At 43.8% G+C, this 23,658-nt stretch overlaps 1 pseudogene; it reads right to left on the reverse strand.

Annotated features, from left to right (window-relative positions):
- Nucleotides 1-1,223: 1,223 nt before the first annotated feature.
- On the reverse strand, nt 1,224-1,340 carry LOC126458768 (U6 spliceosomal RNA; annotated as a pseudogene).
- Between the last annotated feature and the right edge of the window lie 22,318 nt (nt 1,341-23,658).

Here is a 23,658-nt window from a genome sequence, read left to right on the forward strand (position 1 = left end):
GCAGAATATGGAATCGGTGCGTCCAGGAGGGTAATACGGAACTCGGTGCTGGATCCCAACGACCTCTGATCACTAGCAGTCGAGATGACAGGCATCTTATCCGCATGGCTGTAACGGATCATGCAGCCACGTCTCGATCCCTGAGTCAACAGATCGGGACGTTTGCAAGACAACAACCATCTGCGCGAACAGTTCGCCGACGTTTGCAGAAGCATGGACAATCAGCTCGGAGACCACGGCTGCGATTACCCTTGACGCTGCTTCACAGACGGGAGCGTCTGCGATGGTGTACTCAACGACGAACCTGGGTGCACGAATGGCAAAACGTCATTTTTTCGGATGAAATCAGGTTCTGTTTACAGCATCATGATGGTCGCATCCGTGTTTGGCGACGTCGCGGTGAACGCACATTGGAAGCGTGTATTCGTCATCGCCATACTGGCGTATCACCCGGCGTGATGGTATGGGGTGCCATTGGTTACACGTCTCGGTCACCTCTTGTTCGCATTGACGTCACTTTGAACAGTGGACGTTACATTTCAGATGTGTTACGACCCGTGGCTCTACCCTTCATTCGATCCCTGCGATACCCTACATTTCAGCAGGATAATGCACGACCGCATGTTGCAGTTCCTGTACGGGCCCTTCTGGATACAGAAAATGTTCGACTACTGCCCTGGCCCGCACATTCTCTCACCAATTGAAAACGTCTGGTCAATGGCGGCCGAGCAACTGGCTCGTCACAATACGCCAGTCACTACTCTTGATGAACTGTGATATCGTGTTGAAGTTGCATGGGCAGGTGTACCTGTACACGCCATCCCAGCTCTGTTTGACTCAATGCCCAGGCGTATCAAGGCCGTTATTACGGCCAGAGGTGGTTGTTCTGGGTACTGATTTCTCAGGATCTATGCACCCAAATTGCGTGAAAACGTAATCCCATGTCAATTCTAGTATAATATATTTGTCCAATGAATATCCGTTTATCATCTGCATTTCTTCTTGGTGTAGCAATTTTAATAACCAGTAGTGTAATATCCAGCCAAAGCGTCAAAATATTAATTTTAATATCCTAAATAGACGAAGGCAGGTGAAAGGGAAAAAGGTAGTTGGGAAATCATGACTCCCAGCCGCACAGGACATTGTGATATTGCAAAGCCAAAAGCTGAAAATTTCTGTCGGACCAGGACTCTAAACTTCTCTAGGTCTGTTGCCTTAACCGTCTTTTTTTCTTTCTTTTTTTTCCCCTTGTGTCTCAGCCTTGCTCAGGGGCCATGCTAATCTTCTCTGTATCGTCTGTATCGTTCCAATTTTAGTGTTTGTACTGCCGAAGCAAGTACTTCTCGGCTATCCGGACACACCTCCTGTCCGACACAAATTCTCAACCAATCGCTCGCTGCTTTGCTACGTCCGTCGGTCATCACACCTTCCAGTCAGAAATTCTCGATTCCCGTAGAGAAAAATATGTCATACAGCCGTAGCGCTCTATTATGTTGTAATGTAACCGAGTGTTGTCTGTTCAGTCGGTTATGTCTGACAGAACGGGCAACACTCAGTTACATTAATACTGAAGTTAAATGGATTGTTGCTCTCTGGTATCGTCGCCATCTCGCGGCCGCCCTGTTTACTTGAAGTGTTGAAACTGTAGTCGTGGCCAAACAGACCACGACATGTGGCCGACGTGCAGCCTCTGGAAGACAAGTGAGCATCGACTGAAACGTGGCCTGCCGCATTTGTTGTTTTGGTGCAACAGCAAGTCTCGAAAGATCAGCCAAGTCTGAAGTCGTTTTGTTCACTGAGCAAGCGATGTGTCTCTTACTTACCGCGAACTCAGATGTCCTTTTCGAGCAGAATGTTTAACGTGTAGGTTTTCGGTGCCGTGTGTAAAATATCTAGATTGTCATATCCAGCGCGAACATTAACAAAACCGACTGCAGGGACGCATTCCTCACTGGAAAAGGAGGGAAACGTTTTCTATGAATATGTGACCAGAAATGGACGGTGTCCATGCAGCGGGAACGAATCGTCCCGGAACACAGTACAGAGCTGCGTCGCATCCACGTCACAACATATTTTCAAAGTGGCCACAATGGGATTGTAGGTGATACGGAATGTAGCGGTTGTCATGCAGGATACACGTAATCCTTCTTTGGTGCGTAGCATGCTGGCGGGCCACTTGCCTGGAGCTTGTAATAGGGTTCGTTTCGACATCCTGTAGAACCCGGTTCTCCATAGTGGCCGAGCGGTTCTAGGCGCTGCAGTCAGGAACCGCGCGACCGCTAAGGTCGCAGGTTCGAATCCTGCCTCGGTCATGGATGTGTGTGATTCCTTAGGTTAGTTGGGTTTAAGTAGTTCTAAGTTCCAGGGGACTGAGCAGGAACCGCGCGACCGCTACGGTCGCAGATTCGAATCCTGCCTCGGGCAGTTCTAGGGGACTGATGACCTCAAATGTTAAGTCCCATAGTGCTAAGAGCCATTTGAACCATTTGAACCATTTGAACCGGTCCATATCTGGTGTACGGACAGTGCGCCGCATCCATACACGTTCATCTTCCTGAAAGGACCCATGATTACACAAGGGCCCAAACAGGGCTTGAAATGTTATGCGATGTGATTAGTGTGGTGTCACCGCCAGACACCACACTTGCTAGGTGGTAGCCTTTAAATCGGCCGCGGTCCATTAGTATACGTCGGACCCGCGTGTGGCCACTGTCAGTGATTGCAGACCGGGCGCCGCCACACGGCAGGTCTAGAGAGACGTCCTAGCACTCGGCCCATTTGTACAGCCGACTTTGCTAGCGATGCTACACTGACAAATACACTCTCATTTGCCGAGACGATAGTTAGCCTAGCCTTCAGCTACGTCATTTGCTACGACCTAGCAAGGCGCCATTACCAGTTTATATTGAGATTATTAATTATGTATCATAAAGAGCGATGTTCTCCAATTATGGATTAAATTTAAGTATTCCAAGATCTTCGTACTTTATTTGCAATTCTCAAGACATTGTCCTGTTCCAGACCTCACGCCACTCTGCGTGAGCTTAAACGCGTGCCTTTCGGCTCACCTCCTAGTGGCTTGGCTGTCTTGCCTAGTCACTACAATTAGTGTCCGTGAGGGTAGTTGTTTCGTTATAGCCGTGCTGTCTCTCAACCGATTGCATGTGCTTCAACGTACATAAACACCGTATCGTCTTGTTCTCATTATGAACACCGGACCATTCTGCTGCTTACAACACCCTGCTCCAATTACACAACCTGCAACACACAAGGAACACATGGCACGCGGTCAAAGAAACTCTCATCTTCTACCGTGACAACGATGAATTTCCGGACACATGTTCATAGGACCTCTTTTGCTCCATTCTCAGTCAGGAATCCGTACCTGTATTTTGCCGGTTTTATTAATGTTCGCCGGTGGCGGTTGCCGAGCGGTTCTAGGCGCTACATTCTGGAACCGCGCGACCGCTGCGGTCGCAGGTTCGAATCCTGTCTCGGGCATGGATGTTTGTGATGTCTTTAGGTTACTTAGGTTTAAGCAGTTCTAAGTTCTAGCGGACTGATGACTTCAGAAGTTAAGTCCCATAGTGCTCAGAGCCATATTAATGTTCACCCTATATGTGGCCCACTTTATGTTACGGGATTTCAGTTGCCTGTCGCAGGAACTTTTCTTCGAACGTGCGCTGTTTGAACCGGATGGCAATATTTTTGCGTGTTGTCTAACATTAAATGTGTTACAAGTCTTGACAATTAATTTTATAGACTCATAAATTTATCAAGTTTGTTGCCGATTTCATGATGTTTTATTGCTCCCGATGTTTGTGTACCACAAAAGCCTACATTCAGTTTAGTCATTTTTTTTCTTTTTAAATTGTCAACCGTTTTCTCTGAAGGAACACCACTATATTCCATTGCAACGATTTTTTTTTTATCGCAAGCATCCTTTAGGTGCTGTTGTCACTGGGGCGATACCATGTGCGATACGGGACGTGATGTGACTCATGATACAATTCAGAAGTAACTCGAATCGGTGGAAAGGGTAGAAACGTAGTTAAAGCGACTTAACTGTTTCACACTGGCACGATAGGATTCCCTGCCGTATAGCCAGACGCAACACGGACTACTGGTTGCTGCGAGCAACTGTAACATATGATCCACGGGAAGGAAAATTTGAGTCATTTTATGTGTTTCGAGCCGGCTGGTGTGACCGTGCGGTTCTAGGCACTTCAGTCAGGAAGCGCGTGACCGCTACGGTCGCAGGTTCGAATCCTGCCTCGGGCATGGATGTGTATAATGTCCTTAGGTTAGTTAGGTTTAAGTATTTCTAAGTTCTAGGGGACTGATGACCTTAGCAGTTAAGTCCCATAGTGCTCAGAGCCATTTTATGTGTTTCGAAAATTGTTTTACGTAGATGAAGCAGCTGCATTCGTCACTGTAGTTATTTCCTCGGTTAAACTGTTAAAATTGGTGTAAAAAAAATTAAAAACGACTGTTTTGTGATTCGTGCGTGTTCTCCAATATGCAAGCTTACTCATTCAAATTTAAGGAAATTATTCGACAAAAGAAAACTTTTCATCCCGAAGTCTGATTTGACGCCTGATGATGAATTGGTTTCCATTGCGTCATGGTCCACTATTACAGGAATACCTCAAAATTAAGTAAAATGCGGAGCATATTTTGAAAAGTTTGCAGTAAAAACTTTAGTGGCTTGCCAGTTTACGTTTCGTGCATTTTAGGTCATCCAACGCTGCATGGTTCAAATGGCTCTGAGCACTATGGGACTCAACTGCTGAGGTCATCAGTCCCCTAGAACTTAGAACTACTTAAACCTAACTAACCTAAGGACATCACACACATCCATACCCGAGGCAGGATTCTAACCTACTACCGTAGCGGTCGCGCGGTTCCAGACTGAAGCGCCCAGAACCGCTCGGCCACTTCGGCCGGCTCAATGCTGCATACCAAATGTAAGTATCATATCGGAATTGTTCTTAACGCTGGAATCTCTCTGCAGTCTTGAGTATATACGTGAACTATCTGGATGCGCCCGCGGCGAATCTGGCAACGGCGTCCCACACGCGAAGCTGCTGCGGTCTGCCGTGTCTTGTTGCCTGTCGTATCGCTCCTGAAGGAACTCGGGTGTCGCACGGCTAACCGCCGGTCGCGTCGAGCGACCTTTATTGCAACGTGTAGTATCACATTTCGTATTGCTTCACTGAGAGCCGCGTCTTCGCTTGCAACACGTTTCGTATTTTTATTTTTTTTTTCTCTTTTAGCTTCTTAAACATTTCCTTGGAGCTGCTCTCCTTATATACCTTGCTCCCCGCCTCTTGCACGCTTATGGTAAGCCCTTTCTAGATTTCATCTTTATTGAGCAGAGGATCCCATATATAGCTTATCTAAAATTGGGTCGTTTCTAACTTCTTGGATGGCTAGAGTAGACGATTATGATTTTATCTGTCTATCGTCTGTTTTCTGAAAATTCCAAAGAAATGTATACCTTTTCTCTTTGTCACCATGACGCCGTGGAAATTAATGCTATTCTCTTTCTTGAGATCAACATATATTTAATTTTTCATTACACTGCAATCATTTTTCAGCTGTTTTACACACATCACCCTTACCAACTTCATTAAGTAGCATAATATCGTCCATGTATCGTGTATAATAAATTACTTTATTGTTGGTTTTTACTTTTATCTGACACATTCTGATGAATACTTAAAGGCGAAAAAGATTGTATCGTAATGTTAATACAATAAAAAATGTCCATGATGGAATATTACATCTTCTAGACGTATAGTTGCTTCAGTGAAGCAATTCAGTTATTTTATACAGTTTGTACTGCAGTCCCCCGACTCTCAGTATTCTATGCAGTGTTTTTCTTCTTCTTCTTCATCTGCATTTTCCTCTCCTTTTTCAAGTAATTTTAGGCCACATCACTATTCTTCCTCTTTCAGTGGTCGTATGGCCCATTGGCTCCAAGCTGTAAGCTATGTCTGGTGGTCTGCTATTTCCAATTCTCTGTAAATGCTCTTTCCGCATCAGACTTAATATTTTATAATCTCATTGATAATGAAAACTTAAAAACCTCTTCTCTGTTTGCATTAATTCTTATTCAGTAATGTACATTGAGGTGACGAAAGTCATGTAATACCTCCCAATACCGTGGCGGACTCCCTTTTGCCCGGCGTAATGCTGCATCTCGACGTGGCGTGGACTCAACTCACTGCAAGACCCCTGCGGAAATACTGAGGCCATGTTGCCTCTACACCCTCCCATAATTGTGATAGTGTTGCCGGCGCAGGATTTTGTGCACGAACTATCCTCTAGATTATGTCCCACAAATGTTCGATGAGATTCATGCTGGGCAATCCGGATGGAAAAATCATTGGCTCGAATTGTCCAGAATGTTTCCAGAATGAGCTTTTCACTCTGCAGCGGAGTGTGCGCTGATATGAAACTTCCTGGCAGATTAAAACTGTGTGCCCGACCGAGACTCGAACTCGGGACCTTCGCCTTTCGCGGGCAAGTGCTCTACCATCTGAACTACCCAAGTACGACTCAAGACCCGTCCTCACAGCAGAGGCAAAGGTCCCGAGTTCGAGTCTCGTTCCGGCACACAGTTTTAATCTGCCAGGAACTTTTTGTCCAGAATGTTCTTCAAACCAATCGTGAACAATTGTGTCCCGACGGCCGGCTGGGGTGGCCGAGCGGTTCTAGGCGCTACAGTCTGGAACCGCTTTAGCAACGGTCGCAGGTTCGAATCCTGCCTCGGGCATGGATGGGTGTGATGTCGTTAGGTTAGTTAGGTTTAAGTACTTCTAAGTTCTAGGGGACTGATGACCTGAGAAGTTAAGTCCCATAGCGCTCAGAGCCATTTGAACCATTTGTGTCCCGACGACATGGTGTACTGTCATCCATAAAAATTCCGTCTAATGGTCTCCAAGTAGCCGAACATTACCATTTCCCGTCAGTGATCAGTTCATACAGACCAGACCGCCCAGTACACTCCACGAAAATACTGTCCACAACGTTATCGAACCATCACTTGCTTTCACAGTGTCTTGTTGACAACTTGGGTCCCTTGTCTTGTGGGGTCTGCGCCACATTCGAACACTACTCTCAACTCTTATCATCTCTAATCGGGGCTCATCCGACCAGGCCACGGTTTTCCAGTCGTCTAGGATCCAAACGATATGGTCACTAGACGAGGAGAGGCGCTGCAGGGATGTCGTGCTATTAGCAAAGACACTTGCTCGGTCGTCTCCTGCCATACACCATTGACACCGAACTTCGTCACATTGTCGTTACGTATAAGTTCGTCGAAATGCCACATTGATTTCTGCGGTTATTTTACACAGTGTTGTGTGTCTGTTACCACTGACAACTTTACGGAAACGCCGCTGCTCTCGGTCGTTACGTGAAGGCGTCTGCCGCTGCGCTGTCCTTGGTGAGAGGTAATGACTGAAATTTGGTGTTCCCGGATACTCTCTGGAACTGTGGATCTCGAAGTATGGAATTTCCTAATAATTTCCGAAATGGAATGTCCCATTCGTATAGTTTCAACTACCAGCCGCGTTCAAAGTCAGTTAATTCCATTCATTTGGCCGTAATTACGTCCGAAATTCTTTCGCATGAATCACCTGGGTACAAATAATACCTCCGCCAATCCACGGCGCTTTTATACTTTATGTATGTGGTACTACCGCCATCTGTTTATGTGCATATCGGTACCCCATGACATTTGCACCTCAGTGCTTCTACATAGCATATGGTTCTTTTGGTCTCTACCCATGAGCTGCTTACCAGCTGGTACAGGTAGGACTTGGCAATTCACAATTAAGTGCCTGGCAAAGATTCATTCCACCATCGTCTAGTTATTTCTCAACCGTTCCACTCTCGAAAAGCGTGCGAAAAAAACGAACAACCAAATCTTTCTATGCCAGCCTTGATTTCTCTTATTTGATTGTGATGATCATTTGTCGATGTGTAGGAGGGCGTCAGAAAATCGTTTTCACACTCTTAGAAGAAAGTTTCTGATCGAAATTTCATGAGAAGATCGTGAGGCAACGAAAAACGCCATTGTTTTAATGACTGCCACTTCAGTTCACGTAAAATATCCGTGTCACTCTATCCCCTATTTTGCGGCAGTACAGATCGATCTGCCCTTCTTTTAACTTTTTCGATGTCCTCCGTCAATCCTGAGGCGGATCCAACTTCGCACAGCAATATTCAAGAAGAGAGAGGTCAAGCGTAGTTTGATCAGTCTCATTTTACACGTATTCTGCCAACAAATCTCAGTCTTTGGTTTGCTTTTCCCACAGTATTATCTATGTGATCTTCCTGTTTAAGTCATTCGTAATTAAGTAAGCATTTAGTTGAATTTACCTTTACATTTGTGTGATTTTTCGTGTAACCGAAATTCATGCGGATTGTTTTTAGTAATCATCTGGATGACTTCAGAACTTTTCGTTATTTTGAATCAACTGATACTTTTCGCACCGTACAGATATCTTGTCTAAATCATTTTGCAATTGGTTTTGATGATATGATGACATTACAATACGTTAAATTACAGCATCATTTACAAACAATATAAGAGGCTGCTCAGATTGTCCCCAACGTCGTTTACGTTAATCAGGAAAAGCACAGGGCATATAAAACTTCCTTGGGGAACGCCTGCTTTTACTTCTGCTTTACTGGAAGACTTTCCCCCAGTTACTAAGGACTGTGACCTTTCTGACAAGAATTCACGAATCCAATCACACAACTGAGACGATACTCCGTATGCACGCAGTTTAATTTGAAATCTCTTGTAAAGAGCGATGTCAAAAGTCTTCTGGAAATCAATTTGTCAACCCCTGTCGATAGCGATCTTTCTTCCTGATAATAAAGAGCTAGCTGTGTTTCACAAGAACGATATTTTCTGAATCAGGCTATTTGTCAATAAATCGTTTTCTTCTAGGTATTTCATAATGTCTGAACACAGTATACGTTCCAAAATACTACTGCAAATATGGAGCTATACTAGCATCATGTTCTGAAAGGAACCTAACCGGAATACAATTTGGACCGGGGGCCTTGTCTTTATTAAGTAATTTAAGCTGTTTCGCTACATCGAGGATATCTGCTTCCATGTTACTTCGTCTTCTACGGTGAAGGAATTTTGGAAAACCGTGTTTAGTAACTCCGCTTTACTGACACTGTCATTGGTAACATTGCCGTTGCTAATGTGGTGTGAAGGTATTGATTGCGTCTTGCCACTGGTGTATTTTACATACGAATAGAATCTGTTCGGGTTTGTTGCTGGATTCGAGGCAGAGTTTCGTTGTAGAAAATATTAAAAGCATTTCGCATTTAAGTTCGCGCTAAATTTCGAGTTTCTGTAAAACCTTGCCAATCTTTTTTCTGTTGCTTCTGCGGCAGTGTTCTGATCTGTTTTGGGTACTATGGGGGATCAGTAAAATCCCTTATTAATTTATTTGGTGTGTATCTCACAACAGCCGTCGATATTATTTCTATGAATGTAAACCACATCTGGGCTACGCTTACATAGATAGATTGGAAGGAGACTCTCATTAGGTCTTAGCTCACGTCTATTAATGATGGCGTTGTGACCAGCATTTTTTACTTTTTGTTACATAGGTACTGATTCCCTAGTAAGCGTGATCGGAAGATGGCCGTTAATCTACCCATAGTAACAATCACCAAATCGTAATTACTCGAATATTTACAATCATGACGTTTTCGATATCCGTCAGGAGGACACTTGATACCATGCCACATAAGTCAGGACACTTGATATCATGCTAATTTGTGTCCCCGTGAAAGATATTCCTGTCGCCATCTCTTACCATCTCTTCTGTATCACACCATCTTCCACATCCGCAATCAGATGTATCGCTCTGACTCTGATTAACTTCGACATATAACTAATTTTTGTTGACTTGCAGGTACATGCGTTCAGTGCTGATACATACTGTAACTCCTGCGCCACATTATCACAGCACACCACTAGAGTAACCAGAGAAAAATGGTCCAGCTCACTGACAAAGCGGAGTATCCTGCGGTAATTATTTTTTTTCGTATGACAAAGTAGTTAGGTGGTGCAGGCGCTTCCACTATGATCTGGATTACCAATAACGTAACGGCAGAGCGGCAATCGCAGGACAAGTAAGGACCCTGGTGCTCGAAGACCGGTGTGTCACAGCCCAGTCGACAGTGCAAGAAAGAGAAAAATCGGTCTTGGGCGACCAGTCTTTAGCACCTTGTACGACTGCTCACAATCATATACCCCGCCAACCGAAGCAGCTGCTGCTGCGTCAGGCCACATGACTTCTTTAGGCTCCTAATCACAAAGCGCGAGTTCAGAGTGCATCACTAAGACTCCGATACAGCTGGTGCTCAGCGTTCTTCGGGACTTTCCTGGAATGCTGCTAATCGATTATGCTCGGGGAAACCGTCATAGGAGGATACTGTCGATATTTCCTGGCGAGGTCACGGGAGGGAAGATGAGAAAACGAACCGTCGAAGGAAGTTATCCAGGAAGTCGTTTTTGTTCCACGAGAGCGCCCCAGGTCATTTTCTACAGGACACACTCGTGCTGCTTCTTCGGCTGCCGAATTTTACCTCTCAACCCCACGTTTTTCCTGACATGGCACCCTGTGCTTGTCTCTTGTTTCCGCGGATGAAGAAACCATAGCGTGGCAGGAATGTTGCGGATGATGGCCGAAGTGATTTTAGAGTTAAAGCGTTTCCTGAAGAGCCAAAAAATGACTGCTACAACGAACGCTTTCACCAAGTCATCGACCGTTGGGAAAAATATGGTGCATGTTTGAGACTGTGTCAACTGTTGTGGCCGATCTGAATTGTCATATTATTTTTCAAAACCAGATTCGCCAAGATCTCTTGTAAATATTTTATTGATTACCAGTTTCTGCAGATCTACGCTGTCATCCAAGATCCTATGGTGTGCCACTGAAGAGCCCAAGAAATTGGTACATCTGCCTAATATGGTGTAGGGCCCCCGCGAGCACGCAGAAGTGCCGCTACACGACGCGGCATGGACTCGACTAATGTCTGAAGTAGTACTAGAAGGATTTGACACCGTGAGTCCTGCAAGGCTGTCCATAAATCCGAAGAGTACGAGGAGGTGGAGATCTCTTCTGAGCAGCACGTTGCATGGCATCCCAGATATGCTCAATAATGTTCATGTGTGGGGGGTTTGGTGGCCAGAGGAGTGTTTAAATTCAGAAGAGTGTTCGCGGAGCCACTCGGTAGCAATACTGGTTGTGTGGGGTGTCGCATTGCCCTACTGGAATTGGCCACGTCCGTAGGAATGCACAGTGGACACTAACAGATGCAGATGATCAGACAGGATGCTTAGGCAACTTTCATCTGTCAGAGTCGTAACTGGACATATCAGTGGTCCCATATCACTCCAGCTGCACACGTTCCGTACCATTACAGAGCCTCCAACAGCTTGAACAGCCCCTTGCTGATACGTAAGGCCTATGGATTCATGAGGTTGTCTCCACACCCGTACACGTCCATCCGCCCGATACAATTTGAAACGAGACTCGTCCGACCAGGCAACATCTTTTTAGTCATCAACAGTCCAATGTCGGTATTCACGGGCCCAGGCGAGGCGTAAAGCTTTGTGTCGTGTAGTCATCAAGGATACACGAATGGACCTTCGGCTCCGAAAGTCCATATTGATTATGTTTCGTTGAAGAGTTCGCACGCTGACACTTGTTGATGGCCCAGCACTGAAATCTGCAGCAATTTGCGGAAGGGTTGTACTTCTGTCGCGTTGAACGATTCTCTTCAGTCGCCGTTGGTCCTGTTCTTGCAGGAGCTTTTTCCGGCCGCAGCGATGTCGGATATTTGTTGTTTTACCGGATTCCTGATATTTACGGTACACTCATGAAATGTTCGTACGGAAAAATCCCCACTTCATCACTACCTCGAAGATGCTGTGTCCCATCGCTCGTACGCCGACTGTAACACCACGTCAAACTCACTTATATCTTGAAACTTCCTGGCAGATTAAAACTGTGTGCCCGACCGAGACTCGAACTCGGGACCTTTGCCCTTCGCGGGCAAGTGCTCTACCAACTGAGCTACCGAAGCACGACTCACGTCCGGTACTCACAGCTCTACTTCTGCCAGTACCTCGTCTCCTACCTTCCAAACTTTACAGAAGCTCTCCTGCGAGAGTGCTTTCAGGAGTGCTAGTTCTGCATGTTCGCAGGAGAGCTTCTGTAAAGTTTGGAAGGTAGGAGACGAGGTACTGGCAGAAGTAGAGCTGTGAGTACCGGACGTGAGTCGTGCTTCGGTAGCTCAGTTGGTAGAGCACTTGCCCGCGAAAGGCAAAGGTCCCGAGTTCGAGTCTCGGTCGGGCACACAGTTTTAATCTGCCAGGAAGTTTCATATCAGCGCACACTCCGCTGCAGAGTGAAAATCTCATTCTGGATCACTTATATCTTGATAACCTGTCATTGTAGCAACAGTAACGATTTAACAACTGCGTTGGAGACTTCTTGCCTTATATAGGCGTTACCGACAGAAGAGCTGTATTCTGCCTCTTTATATATCTCTGTATTGGAATACCAATGTCTATATCAGTTCTTTTGGCGCTTCATTGTTGTACAGATCTGTCGAAACTGATAATCAATAAAAAGATTCACAAGAGATCTTGGCGAAACTGGTTCTTATGAATCGTATAAAATATGTCGCATTGATGGGTGAGTATGTAAAGAAGGATTAATACCATCTCCAGGTTTCACGGTTGCAGCTTGATTTAATTTTCATCTCAGAAACATTACGTCGAAAGAACTTCATGATCATTCAAAACGTGTAATCTATGACTTGTCCGATAAAGTGTCATTTCCCCGGCGGGCTAGATACATTTTGAACCATTTGCTAGCCGCGGCTACGTTCGCCTGTCAGCAGCTTTGTTATGATGCCTGATGGTAAGTAAGTAAGCCATTGTGTGGGCAGCAGCGTCAGCTTCTCTCATCTCTCTGCCTGTTCGGGTCAGGGAAGCACGATGCATTCACGCCCCGCCCCACCCCCTACAACTAACTCAACAAACAACGTAGCACGCACAAAGCATTGCATGCCAGCGGGCGTGGGTAGGTGCGCGCGCGTATTCATACTGCTATTGCAGTAGCTATACATTATACAGTGTGCATACTATGGAACTAATTTAACAATTTCTTAACCTTGTTTTATCTACATTGATGTAAAACATGCGTTTCACCTCTGCTACACACTTTTAAGTGTTAAATTTTCTTCCTCAGAGTTGGAGCTAACTACATACCAAATTTCATCGAAAAAATACTTCAGTGGTTTAGTGGCGACAACTTAACAGATTTACTTTCGCACGTATTGCATTTCCAGTATGTAAGTATGGGTTAATGACGTTGAGGATTGTGTAAGCATTGTATTCATTATGTTGAATCGCATTGTGTAGAACATATCAACTAGTAACAGCATTTTCACAAATACGATAAAGATCAAAATTCAAAAACTAAATAGCATTTTCAAACAGTAAATACGTTTCCCTAATTCCCGTGATCTCCTACAAATCAATAAATATCTTCTACTACACACTTTCTAAAGCAACCTGTGTTCTTCGTCGCCATTCAAGCTATCTCCAAATGAAATTCCATCAAAATGGTTTCAGCGGTTTAGTCGTGAAAAGGTAGCAAACACACTTTCGCATTTATAGAGCTTTAAATTACGATGTATTTTTCCGAGATCCGATTTTGACAAAATGAAGCCTACACGTTGCCCCAAGCGATTTTCACAAAATGTAGCCTGTAAGTTGCCCCAAGCTATTCTCAAGTTATCTACCCAAACCGCATAAAAATTCGTCAGATGGTTTTGGAGAAGAGCGTGGTCAAACAGATAGAGAGACACGACGGTTTACAGTTTCATTATTAGTACAGACTACGCCATTCTGTGAGGTTTGTGGGAACACAGTAGAATGCTACTCCTCTAGTTGTTGTCATCAAGAAAAGTTGCCATTATTCAAGGCTGCTGTAATTTTCCCTTTGGTTGACTCGTATTTCACCTACTATGTCATCGTCAGTAAAGAGAACTCTGTATCCTTCTTGTTGTGTGTGTGTGTGTGTGTGTGTGTGTGTGTGTGTGTGTGCGTGTGCGTGTGTCTGCGTGTGTGTGCGCGCGCGCGCGCGCGAGTATGTAGTTTTTTATGTACCCGCTTATCACGAATAGCTGCACACTTAAAGCTTTTGCCGCCAGCTCCACCTGTTGCAGACTATTTGCCCGTACGCATCCTCCATATCCTGAGCTTATTAAAAGAACAGGAACGTTTAAATCCGGAACGCCACGCGAAAATCTGAGTCTCGAATACGAAGCCATTACTTTAACAGACACTCAGGGAACAAAAACTACTGACTGCACGAACAAATGAAGTCTCTTGTTTGACAGCAATAAAACTTGTGTCGTATTTCAAATTCGTTTGTCTGCGACATGCAGCTACTGTTGTCCTCATCCATATGCAGATTGCTTCTGTGGAAATATTTTCTTTTATAACGACATGGAAATGGTATTTTAGAAGCGCATGAACCATTTTTTATGTGCATGTAACAGATGCTGGGATAAAAAGATACTGTTGTTTGCATGAAAATGAAATAATAAAGGAAAATTGTGATTAAAGACAGCCGTTAATCACCGCAATGGCCTTGCGCCCCACACTCCTAACCCCTTACTACTTACTACTGTTAATAATATTTCTAATGTAACAATGGTAATGACACGCGCATTGAAAAATAACGTAATAAAAATCTTACAATTGTTAAAAATAAATATCGTCGATATATTCTCAGAATATCTCAAGCGATGTGTAGATTTATAGAGACATTACACAACATGAATAAATCTCTAAATAGAACATGTGCCACTTATAAGGTTAGTATAGCTTTCGGACAAGGAAGACAGAACTGTTTGCTGGACTGAGCAGTTCGTTTGCAGAAGTGATGAAATGTTGTATTGAGCTGATAAACGGACAATCTGGGGATAACAGCACAGAACGCGTGTGATAGCTCAAACAAGAGCGATTACCGGCGAAGAAACCTTGACTGACGACGGTGAAGAAGGCTTTCTTCAGTAAAAAAGTGCTCCAAATGTCAGATAATGATATGGAAATGTGAAAAAGGGTTTTGGGTTTATAAGTCAACAATAAGCAACGAAACTTCCTGGCAGATTAAAATTTTGTGCTGGAGCGAGATTCGAGCTCAGGATATTTGCCTTTCATGGGCAAGTGCTCTGTCAATTTTTTTTTTACTTGTTGATACTATTTTATTCTAAATTGTTCGTTGAATTTGTCGGAGCAGTGTTCGTCGATACCCGTTCAGGATCTTTATTGATCTGTTAACTCAGTTTTTTTTTTATTATTACAGAGGGTAGCTAACCCTCTGACCAAGCACGCTGATCTATCGTGCCGGCACTAAGTGAGCTACCGAAGTTGACTCAGGACTCGTCCTCACAGATCTACTGCCGCCCGTTCCTCATCTCCTACCTTCCAGACCTCACCGAAGCTCTCCTGCGAAACTCGTGGGATTATACGTTTTTCCAGGACAGCTAGTACCGCGAGAGGCAAAGATCCCTAGTTAGAGTCTCTGTCCTGCATACGGTTTCAATGTGCCAGGAAGTTTAATACCAGCGCACTCTCCGCTGCGGAGTTAAAATTCATCCTGGGAACAATAGGAAATGTTCAAAGATGGAAAATATTCGATGGAGGAAAAAGTCAACAGCACGGGGACGCATCTGGGAAAAACAGTGGACAAAGGGCAGAAAGCATGCGAAATGGACAACATAAGCACTCCGTCTTCAGGCCACAAGTGGCTTATCGAGAACATCCGACCGCCGTGTCATCCTCACTGAGGATGCGGATAAGAGGAGCGTGTGGTGAGCACACCGCTCTCCCAGTCGTTATGACGCTTTTCTTTGACCGGAGCTGCTGCTATTCTGTCAAGTAGCTCCTCAATTGGCATCCCGAGGTTGAGTGCACCCCGCAAAAACGACATACAGCTATTAAAATTTAGATGAAAACATACAGCAGAAGAAACCGGACACGTGTGAATAGTACAGGCGCTCTGAAGGTTGCATACAAAGTTAGTTATATACGTCGATACCTCATTTGTGGGTTTTAATGAAGAGTGAATTTGCATCAAAATACGTGACATAAATGGCCGAAACTTCTGATTCCATTGACTGAGATCCTGAAATTTTTTACACCGCCCACGGACCGCAGACCTTAGTATTTGAGATAAATTTCTACTTGATATCAATACCCGTTGGTGAGAAAAAGGAGTCTTAACAGACGGACAGACAGACGGTCAACAAAGTGATCCCGTAAGGATTCAGTTTTTACAGAATGAGGTTCTGAACCCGAAAAAAATCTACGAGGAAAAGCAAGGAGGAAATAAATCTGATAAAATCTTTTCTAGAAAGAAAGTATAGTAGATGTACAGAGATGAAAAGAATTGTTCAAAATAGGAAGAGCTTTAACCGACATCAAGCCAGTCGGAACGCTAACAAGTTAATAATATTGTGCCAGTATCAAGTTTCATTTGGATAGACTGCAGTTAATAAAATGGTATGACCGGTTTCACTTGTGCTAGCAATCATCTTCAGATATAAAACAGACAGACATAAGCATTGTTCATAACACGGTCTTTCTTCTTACAATACGTACAACATACAAAGAAAATAAAGAGACAGAGATCCTACTTCAAACAAATATGGTTACAATGTGTAACTCTTGACATGCTGTACAAACAAGTACTAAGTCATTAAAACTACGGTGTGTTGTATGATGGCCGGCCAGAGTGGCCGAGCGGTTCTAGGCGCTACAGTCTGGAGCCGCGCGACCGCTACGGTCGCATGTTCGAATCCTGCCTCGGGCATGGGTGTGTGTAATGTCCTTAGGTTAGTTAGGTTTAAGTAGTTCTAAGTTCTATGGGACTGATGACCTCAGAAGTTAAGTCCCATAGTGCTCAGAGCCATTTTAACCATTTTTTTTTTTTTTTGTTCTATGATGTTGCTATTTATGGTAGAGACAAAGACAGAGGCAAACGTACATCTGCTAGAGGGCGCCACTGTATGCGCCATTACATGCTTAAATATCTCATCTTCTTTTTTTTTTCCTTTTACGGACGTTAGCCTGTACATTCACGCGTGGGCACGTTTTTTCTAGATTTGGCCATGTTAATGTCAGAGGATAGCTGGATGTCCACCCTATCGCCGCGTCTATCTCGGACGAGATTTGTGTACGCAGTCTGTCTGCGTCTAGTGTTACTCCAAGTGAAAGTGTGAGAGCGTGTTCGAAACGTCTTGTGAATCGTGTAACTGATGGCGGATAGGGGTACCAAGCCCTTTATTCACCTACTCAGATATGGGAAGCGCCTACGAGCCACAAACAGGCTGCCCTCGTCATAAATTCCCCAAACGGATACGATTTGTGGCCATCACGTCTCCCCAAATTCCGAAAGTGGCTTGACAACTTGCGCGGTTATCGGGTAGTGGGATACGATTTGTGGCCATCACGCCTCCCCAATTTCCGCAAGTAGTGTAACAACTTGTGTGGTTATCTGGTCATGGAATACGATTTGTGGCCATCAGGCCTCTCCAAATTCCGAAAGTGGCGTGACAACTTGCACGGTTATTGGATCGTGGGATACGATTTGTGGCCATCACGCCTCCCCAAATTCCGAAAGTGGCGTGGCAACTTGTGTGGTTATTGGGTCGTGGGATACGATTTGTGGCCATCACGCCTCCCCAAATTCCGAAAGTGGCGTGACAACTTGTGTGGTTATTGGGTCGTGGGATACGATTTGTGGCCATCACGCCTCCTTGAATTCCGAAAATGGCGTGACTACTTGCGCGGTTATCGGATCGTGTTCATAAATTTATCGTATAAAAAAAATCAATCAGGTGCAAATCAGACGATTTCGGTGGACAAAAAATCAACGTGATTCCACAGTAACACTCCCCAAGCCACTGTAGCACGATTCTGCCCTTGTGACAAAGACGTTATCCAACTGGAAGATGCCGTCGCGTCGGAGAAGACATCGAGCTGAAAGGAATGCAGTTCGTTGGTAATAATGTTCACCCAGACCACAGCTAACGGCCCTCCTTCGATTAGTAACACCGACCCGCTTCCGTGACGTGTGCATGTTTGGAGCAGCCGTTCGCCTAGATGACTGCGTAACCCGACACGACCATGCATCTGATGTGATAGGAGTCGTTATTCATCCGACCAGGCGACATGTTTCCACTGAGTTTCCACTTACCCACAGTCCAGTCCCAATGATCCCGCCCCACTGCACTGTAGTTGACAATATCGTTAAGTCAACAAGAGAGCTTGTAGGGGTCGTCTGCTGAGGAACCATATGTTCAAAAATGTGCGCTGAACAGAGTGCCTCAAAACAGTCGTGACTTCACCAGTATTGTCTCTGTGGTCAGATATGCTACAGTTCGCCATCTGTTCCGGAAAGCCTCTGAACTCGACATTCTATGTTGAGGCGTCGTGGGCTACTCGAAGTTTCACCGTCTTTCAACCAATTTCCATAGATGTTTACCACAGTACCACTCGAACAGCCGAGCAACTTCCCCGTTTTCAATATGGTAGTATGAGGCACGGGGCCATTGCAAACTGCCCATTGTCAAAATCACTCATGTCAGTGAATTTCCCCTTCGCAGCCCTTACCATCTGTCGAATTATTTCCCATTGGCCCTGTTACTTTCATACTGTATACTTCCCTTCCTGCCTTAACGTGTCCGAAACGCAACCAGCCGGCATACTGTATCGCAGTGGGCGGTAGTCATATTTAGGCTCGTATAGTGTAACAGGAAAATTAGCCAAACCACGTTCGAAATTGCACGGAAGACCGTGGATAAAGCACCAGCCAATCTGAGTGTGGTTTTAAATGGTTTTCCACACTCGTTAAGGCAAATGTCAGCGTCGTCCCTTACTTTCGCCTCAGAAAATACGATACACTAATTATATCAGAGCGTGGTGTCGGACATGTCCAAAAGAATAGACACCACGCACTTATATAATTGATTCGCCTAGATGGGCAGTGGGTCCTCCGTCTTCAGTGCGGATGCTGAAGTAAGTCCGACATCCTGTGGGAATGGCAGAACAGCGAGCATGGAGGAAATGGAAATGGACAGGGACTGCTGATGGGTGTCGCTCGGTGGGAATGTAGGTCGGCTGTGAGATGTGCCGAGACAGTCGGCACAGTTGCGAAAACACTTTGACCCGGATGGTGCAACGGTTAACGCTCCTGGCTAGTAGGCAGGAGATCCTGGTTTCGAAACCCGGTCCAGTACGCATTTTCACTCGTGGCCAGGTAATCCCGCGTAATATCCCGATGCAGCAGACATCAATAACTCCTTCCCTTTTCTTTCCTAACTACCTCCCTCAACCTTCAAATTACATACGCTACACTCACTGTTAAACTACTATCACATATAGAATAGAGTTTCTATTATTAGCGGATAGGTGGCGCATACGACTTCCTCCTGACAACTGATGCGACAGGAAGGGCAACAGGCAGCAGGGTCAAATAAAACAAATTTGCCACATCCTGAGTACAGCGGACCCCTCAACGGACGGGATTAAAGTCATATAAAAGAAAGAAAGAAAGTGTATATAGAGTGATCAGAAACAGTTTGAATTTTAAGTTTCTTTCACGTGGATCTTGAGCTGAGAAATGACGGTTCGGGGAAAAAAATCGATATATTGCTCCGTTTCTGAGCTATTTAGCGTTGAAATTAGCGATCATATCGTTATCGCGCATATTCAATTACTTCCACGCGCTAAAATGCGGTAATGCACAGACATATGTGGGTCTGTGAGTTATCACTTGTTGAAATGGTCATTACCAATTGTACCGCTACCGCCACGGTCCGGACACCGTCTCAAGTATACTTACGATGTACTCAATGAATGTGACGAAAAGAGTGTAAGAAGATCTTACGGCCTAACTTTACTGATGTTTACGCTTGGCAAGACCGTGAATAGAGCACTTACCTAGCGGAGTGGACGCAAGAAACAATCATGATAATATGGGGGACCGGACTTTACACTTTCGTGAAATAGTTCTCTACGCTATGATTATTTAACAGTGCGCTACTCACAACCTTGTCAATATCGGATTGCGTGAGGCGCTTTTAGAATTTGTTAAAATTTATGTCTACGTGGAGCGTTCATACAGACAAAAAAACATAAACATAATCTCAGGGACTGTATTTCGAGATACCACATTAAAATATTGCTGCAGGATATCTTTACTGTAGTGAATTTAATTAAAAGAAATATTTTAATAAAAGAAAGTATTTCCCTTTTTTTAAGCGTAATAATCTTCGTCTTGCCGAGAAGCGGCCAATTTCTGAACTTAACTGAATGTTCTTAGTCTTCACTTTAATACGACATAAGTTAATGAGTACACTTTCTTTTCCGTAATAATTATGGTGCGAGTATTTTACAGTGTCCGCTGATCACGGCACGCAATGAAATTACTCCTGCGCAAGATTTCTGCCTAGAATTGTCGATTGTTCGACCCTTCTTGTTGTTTATTCCGCATGGTGAAAACCTTACAAATAATATTTTTATTTCTCCATGAAGGTTACTATGCACATGAAAGAAAAATGCACAATCAGCATAAATTACCACATATTATTTAAAATTTGCAACTTACAATATGAAATGGCCGTCATAGGGTGCGTTAGCTTCGAGGCTACAACAGACAGTGAGTAATAACGCTGGTCATTTTAGTTTCTTTCGCCAGCGAGTAAAAGAACAATTAATCACCACAAAAATCCTATACAGTTATCTTATAGAGTCTTTTTGTACCATTATTGTTTCATTTAATTATAAATTACCGTTGTGACAGCTAATTGCACGCGCATTTTCAGAGGTTTATCTTTCATTTTACTTTGTTTTGCGTCTGACTTGTCGTCGCACGATTTAATATTTTGTACCGTGTATCGGTGCAAAGTTAAAATGTGCCTTTTTCGGGAGTGACAAATTTAAACTATGTGTGCAAAAGCTGCGTTTGTTCGGTATGGGGAAACCAAACAAAGAACACCTTGCCGGCACCGCCTCTGGCAAGCTGCTTGAATTTGCGCACACGATGACCAGATTGGCTAATATCAGTGCTAAATAACTGGGAAGCAACGCAACGTATTGAATCTTTTTCTTGACAATCAATTTTCAGCACAACTTCTCCTGCAACAGCCTTACAAGCTTTTCCGTTTCTGACCACCCTGTATAAACAACAAAGAGTACATGTGACTTCTAGGAAATATTCGCTGCTGAATTCGTGAAATCCGAAACAACGAAGTCGTGCTCCTCAAGTTGCTGCGAGCGGATAAAGCACATCTGTGGCTCTTAATAAGTTATTATTAATTAGTAACAAGTGGAATACGGAAAGTTTACCCAAGCTAGCTAATGCCTCATTAATTCACAGGTCGATAGCACCGAGTGACAGAACGGGTATTCGAAGAAACTGCGGAATGAGACATGAAAATGGATTTAAGAGCCGCGCATCGCCAATGATGCAGGTTGATCCAATTATTTCTAGAGATTAGTTGTGTTAAAGCTGGTATAATCTCATCCGTCTGTAGATTTGATACATATTATTTTACCTATTATTTTATTTATTGCCAAATTATAGACCTGTTACCTGATGTTTAAAACAGGTCGTACATCTTACAATTTTCGTTTTTCATCTTTTTACAGTTTTCTTTCCATTTGTTTTATCTACAACATTTACAAAGAATGATTCAAAATAACAATAATTTGAGGTTGAAATATAAATAAAATGTTGTTGTTTTTAAGAAGAATATAAATAGAAGATAGGATACATACGCGTGTCTTATTAAATAAGAGAGCTTAATGTGTTAAACATCACTGTCACGGCGATCTCTCAGTCTCCTAAAGAAATAAATTTTTCATTTAGCGTTATAAGGTGCCCTTGATAACGAAGTATTCTTAAAAACTTAAACTTACAAAGAATAAGATTATGTTATCGATTACGATTAAGCGGTTAGAGACCTGATTAGATCGAGTATAAGAGCACTTGCTAGAGGGTGAAAGTCATTATAACCTCGTACACTCTCTTGCTAGAAGGTATATCTGTAATTAAAACATGATACACCTCTCTCAATCTTCACTCATAAATCGGTTGTAGAATCCGCCTCTTCCACGCGCTCCGAGTGCTTCATCATTGGACTGTCATTGCGTATAAAAATATTCCTAGACACAATATAGAAACGTAAAAGCCTCATTTTAGTAACATAGAATACGTTCCGTTTCAACCAACGTCTTTGCACTGCAACCACATTACACCGATGAGTCCCGCTCCTATGGAAGGATGGGTCATCCTGAACAAGTAACGCTTTAAAACTACCTGTTTCCACAGTGGAGAAATGGAGGAATGCCACAACCTGGTAGTTGGTTTCAGCAGTCATAGTTTGCTATTCCTCAACGCCAAGGACTCTCCCTCCCGTGTCAAACAGCGGTCGTACAGCGCTGAATAACGTACCAGATCCTGACGTAATTCCTACCCATTTTTATACTTACAAACATACGTACCCCTGTTGTTCGCTTGCATTTGTCACGAGTCCCTCTCTCAATTAACGCTTACAAGTGACTGGAATAAAAGCTAGATTACTCTCTTTTAAAAGAATAAGAAACAGGTACGTAACGTAATAGACTAACGTCATTAACGTCAGTTTGTTACAGGATTCTATAACACGTTCTGCATTCGAGAATAACGAATCACTTGAAGAGACAAAAGCCTCTAATGAAGTATCAGCAAGCATTCAAACATATCACTCGCGTGAAACGAGCTTTTGCCGCGTGATATCTCACCAATTACTGATGCAGGGGTATACAGTGTATACGTAAATAATCAGGGCGTGTTTTTCCCGAGTTTAACGACGAAAACGTGTGGTGCGCGGATTATATGTTATAAGGTAGGTACTGATCCGTCTGTAACAGTAGATCCCGTTTTATTATAGAGTTGTTGCAGCCTCAATCTTTGACGCATCAGTAGTTCGTTAGAAGTGAAATACTAACCACGTGTTAACTTGTTGAATATCGCTACAAGTTCTAGTTACAGCTCGTACACAGTTAAAGAAAAAAATATTGAAGAAGTAAAGAACAATGGAAACCGAGTAGCCGGAAGAAAGTAAGATGTGGGTGAGTGTTGTATCGCAGCTGGCTTCAAGAAACGAACGGTAATCCCCTGGTATTTCGCGGCCAAAAAGCGAAGCATTCGTACCTCGGAAAAAGGCTCTGCGATTATATACGTAGGTGAGAAGCGACAGTCTGTATGCGCTACTACTATATAGTGAAATGCGCCAATTCAAAGCATTGGATTTACCCAAGTTTCAAAGGTATCGGGGTTTGGCTATTAAGACTTTTCAGTTGAAATGGATTAGGCTTTCGGAGGAAAACTGCCATCCCTCATCGGCTTCCAGGCGATTACGAGGAAAAAGTAGTGAATTTTCATCGCTACGTGATAAATTTGTGTCGGGAACTTCCTATATATTATCGCAAATACGTAACGCGGATCATACGCTAGTCTATTTTGAGATGCCGCTCGACAA

Source organism: Schistocerca serialis, chromosome 2 (genome assembly GCF_023864345.2).
Source record: "Schistocerca serialis cubense isolate TAMUIC-IGC-003099 chromosome 2, iqSchSeri2.2, whole genome shotgun sequence".
Classification (NCBI taxonomy): domain Eukaryota; kingdom Metazoa; phylum Arthropoda; class Insecta; order Orthoptera; family Acrididae; genus Schistocerca; species Schistocerca serialis.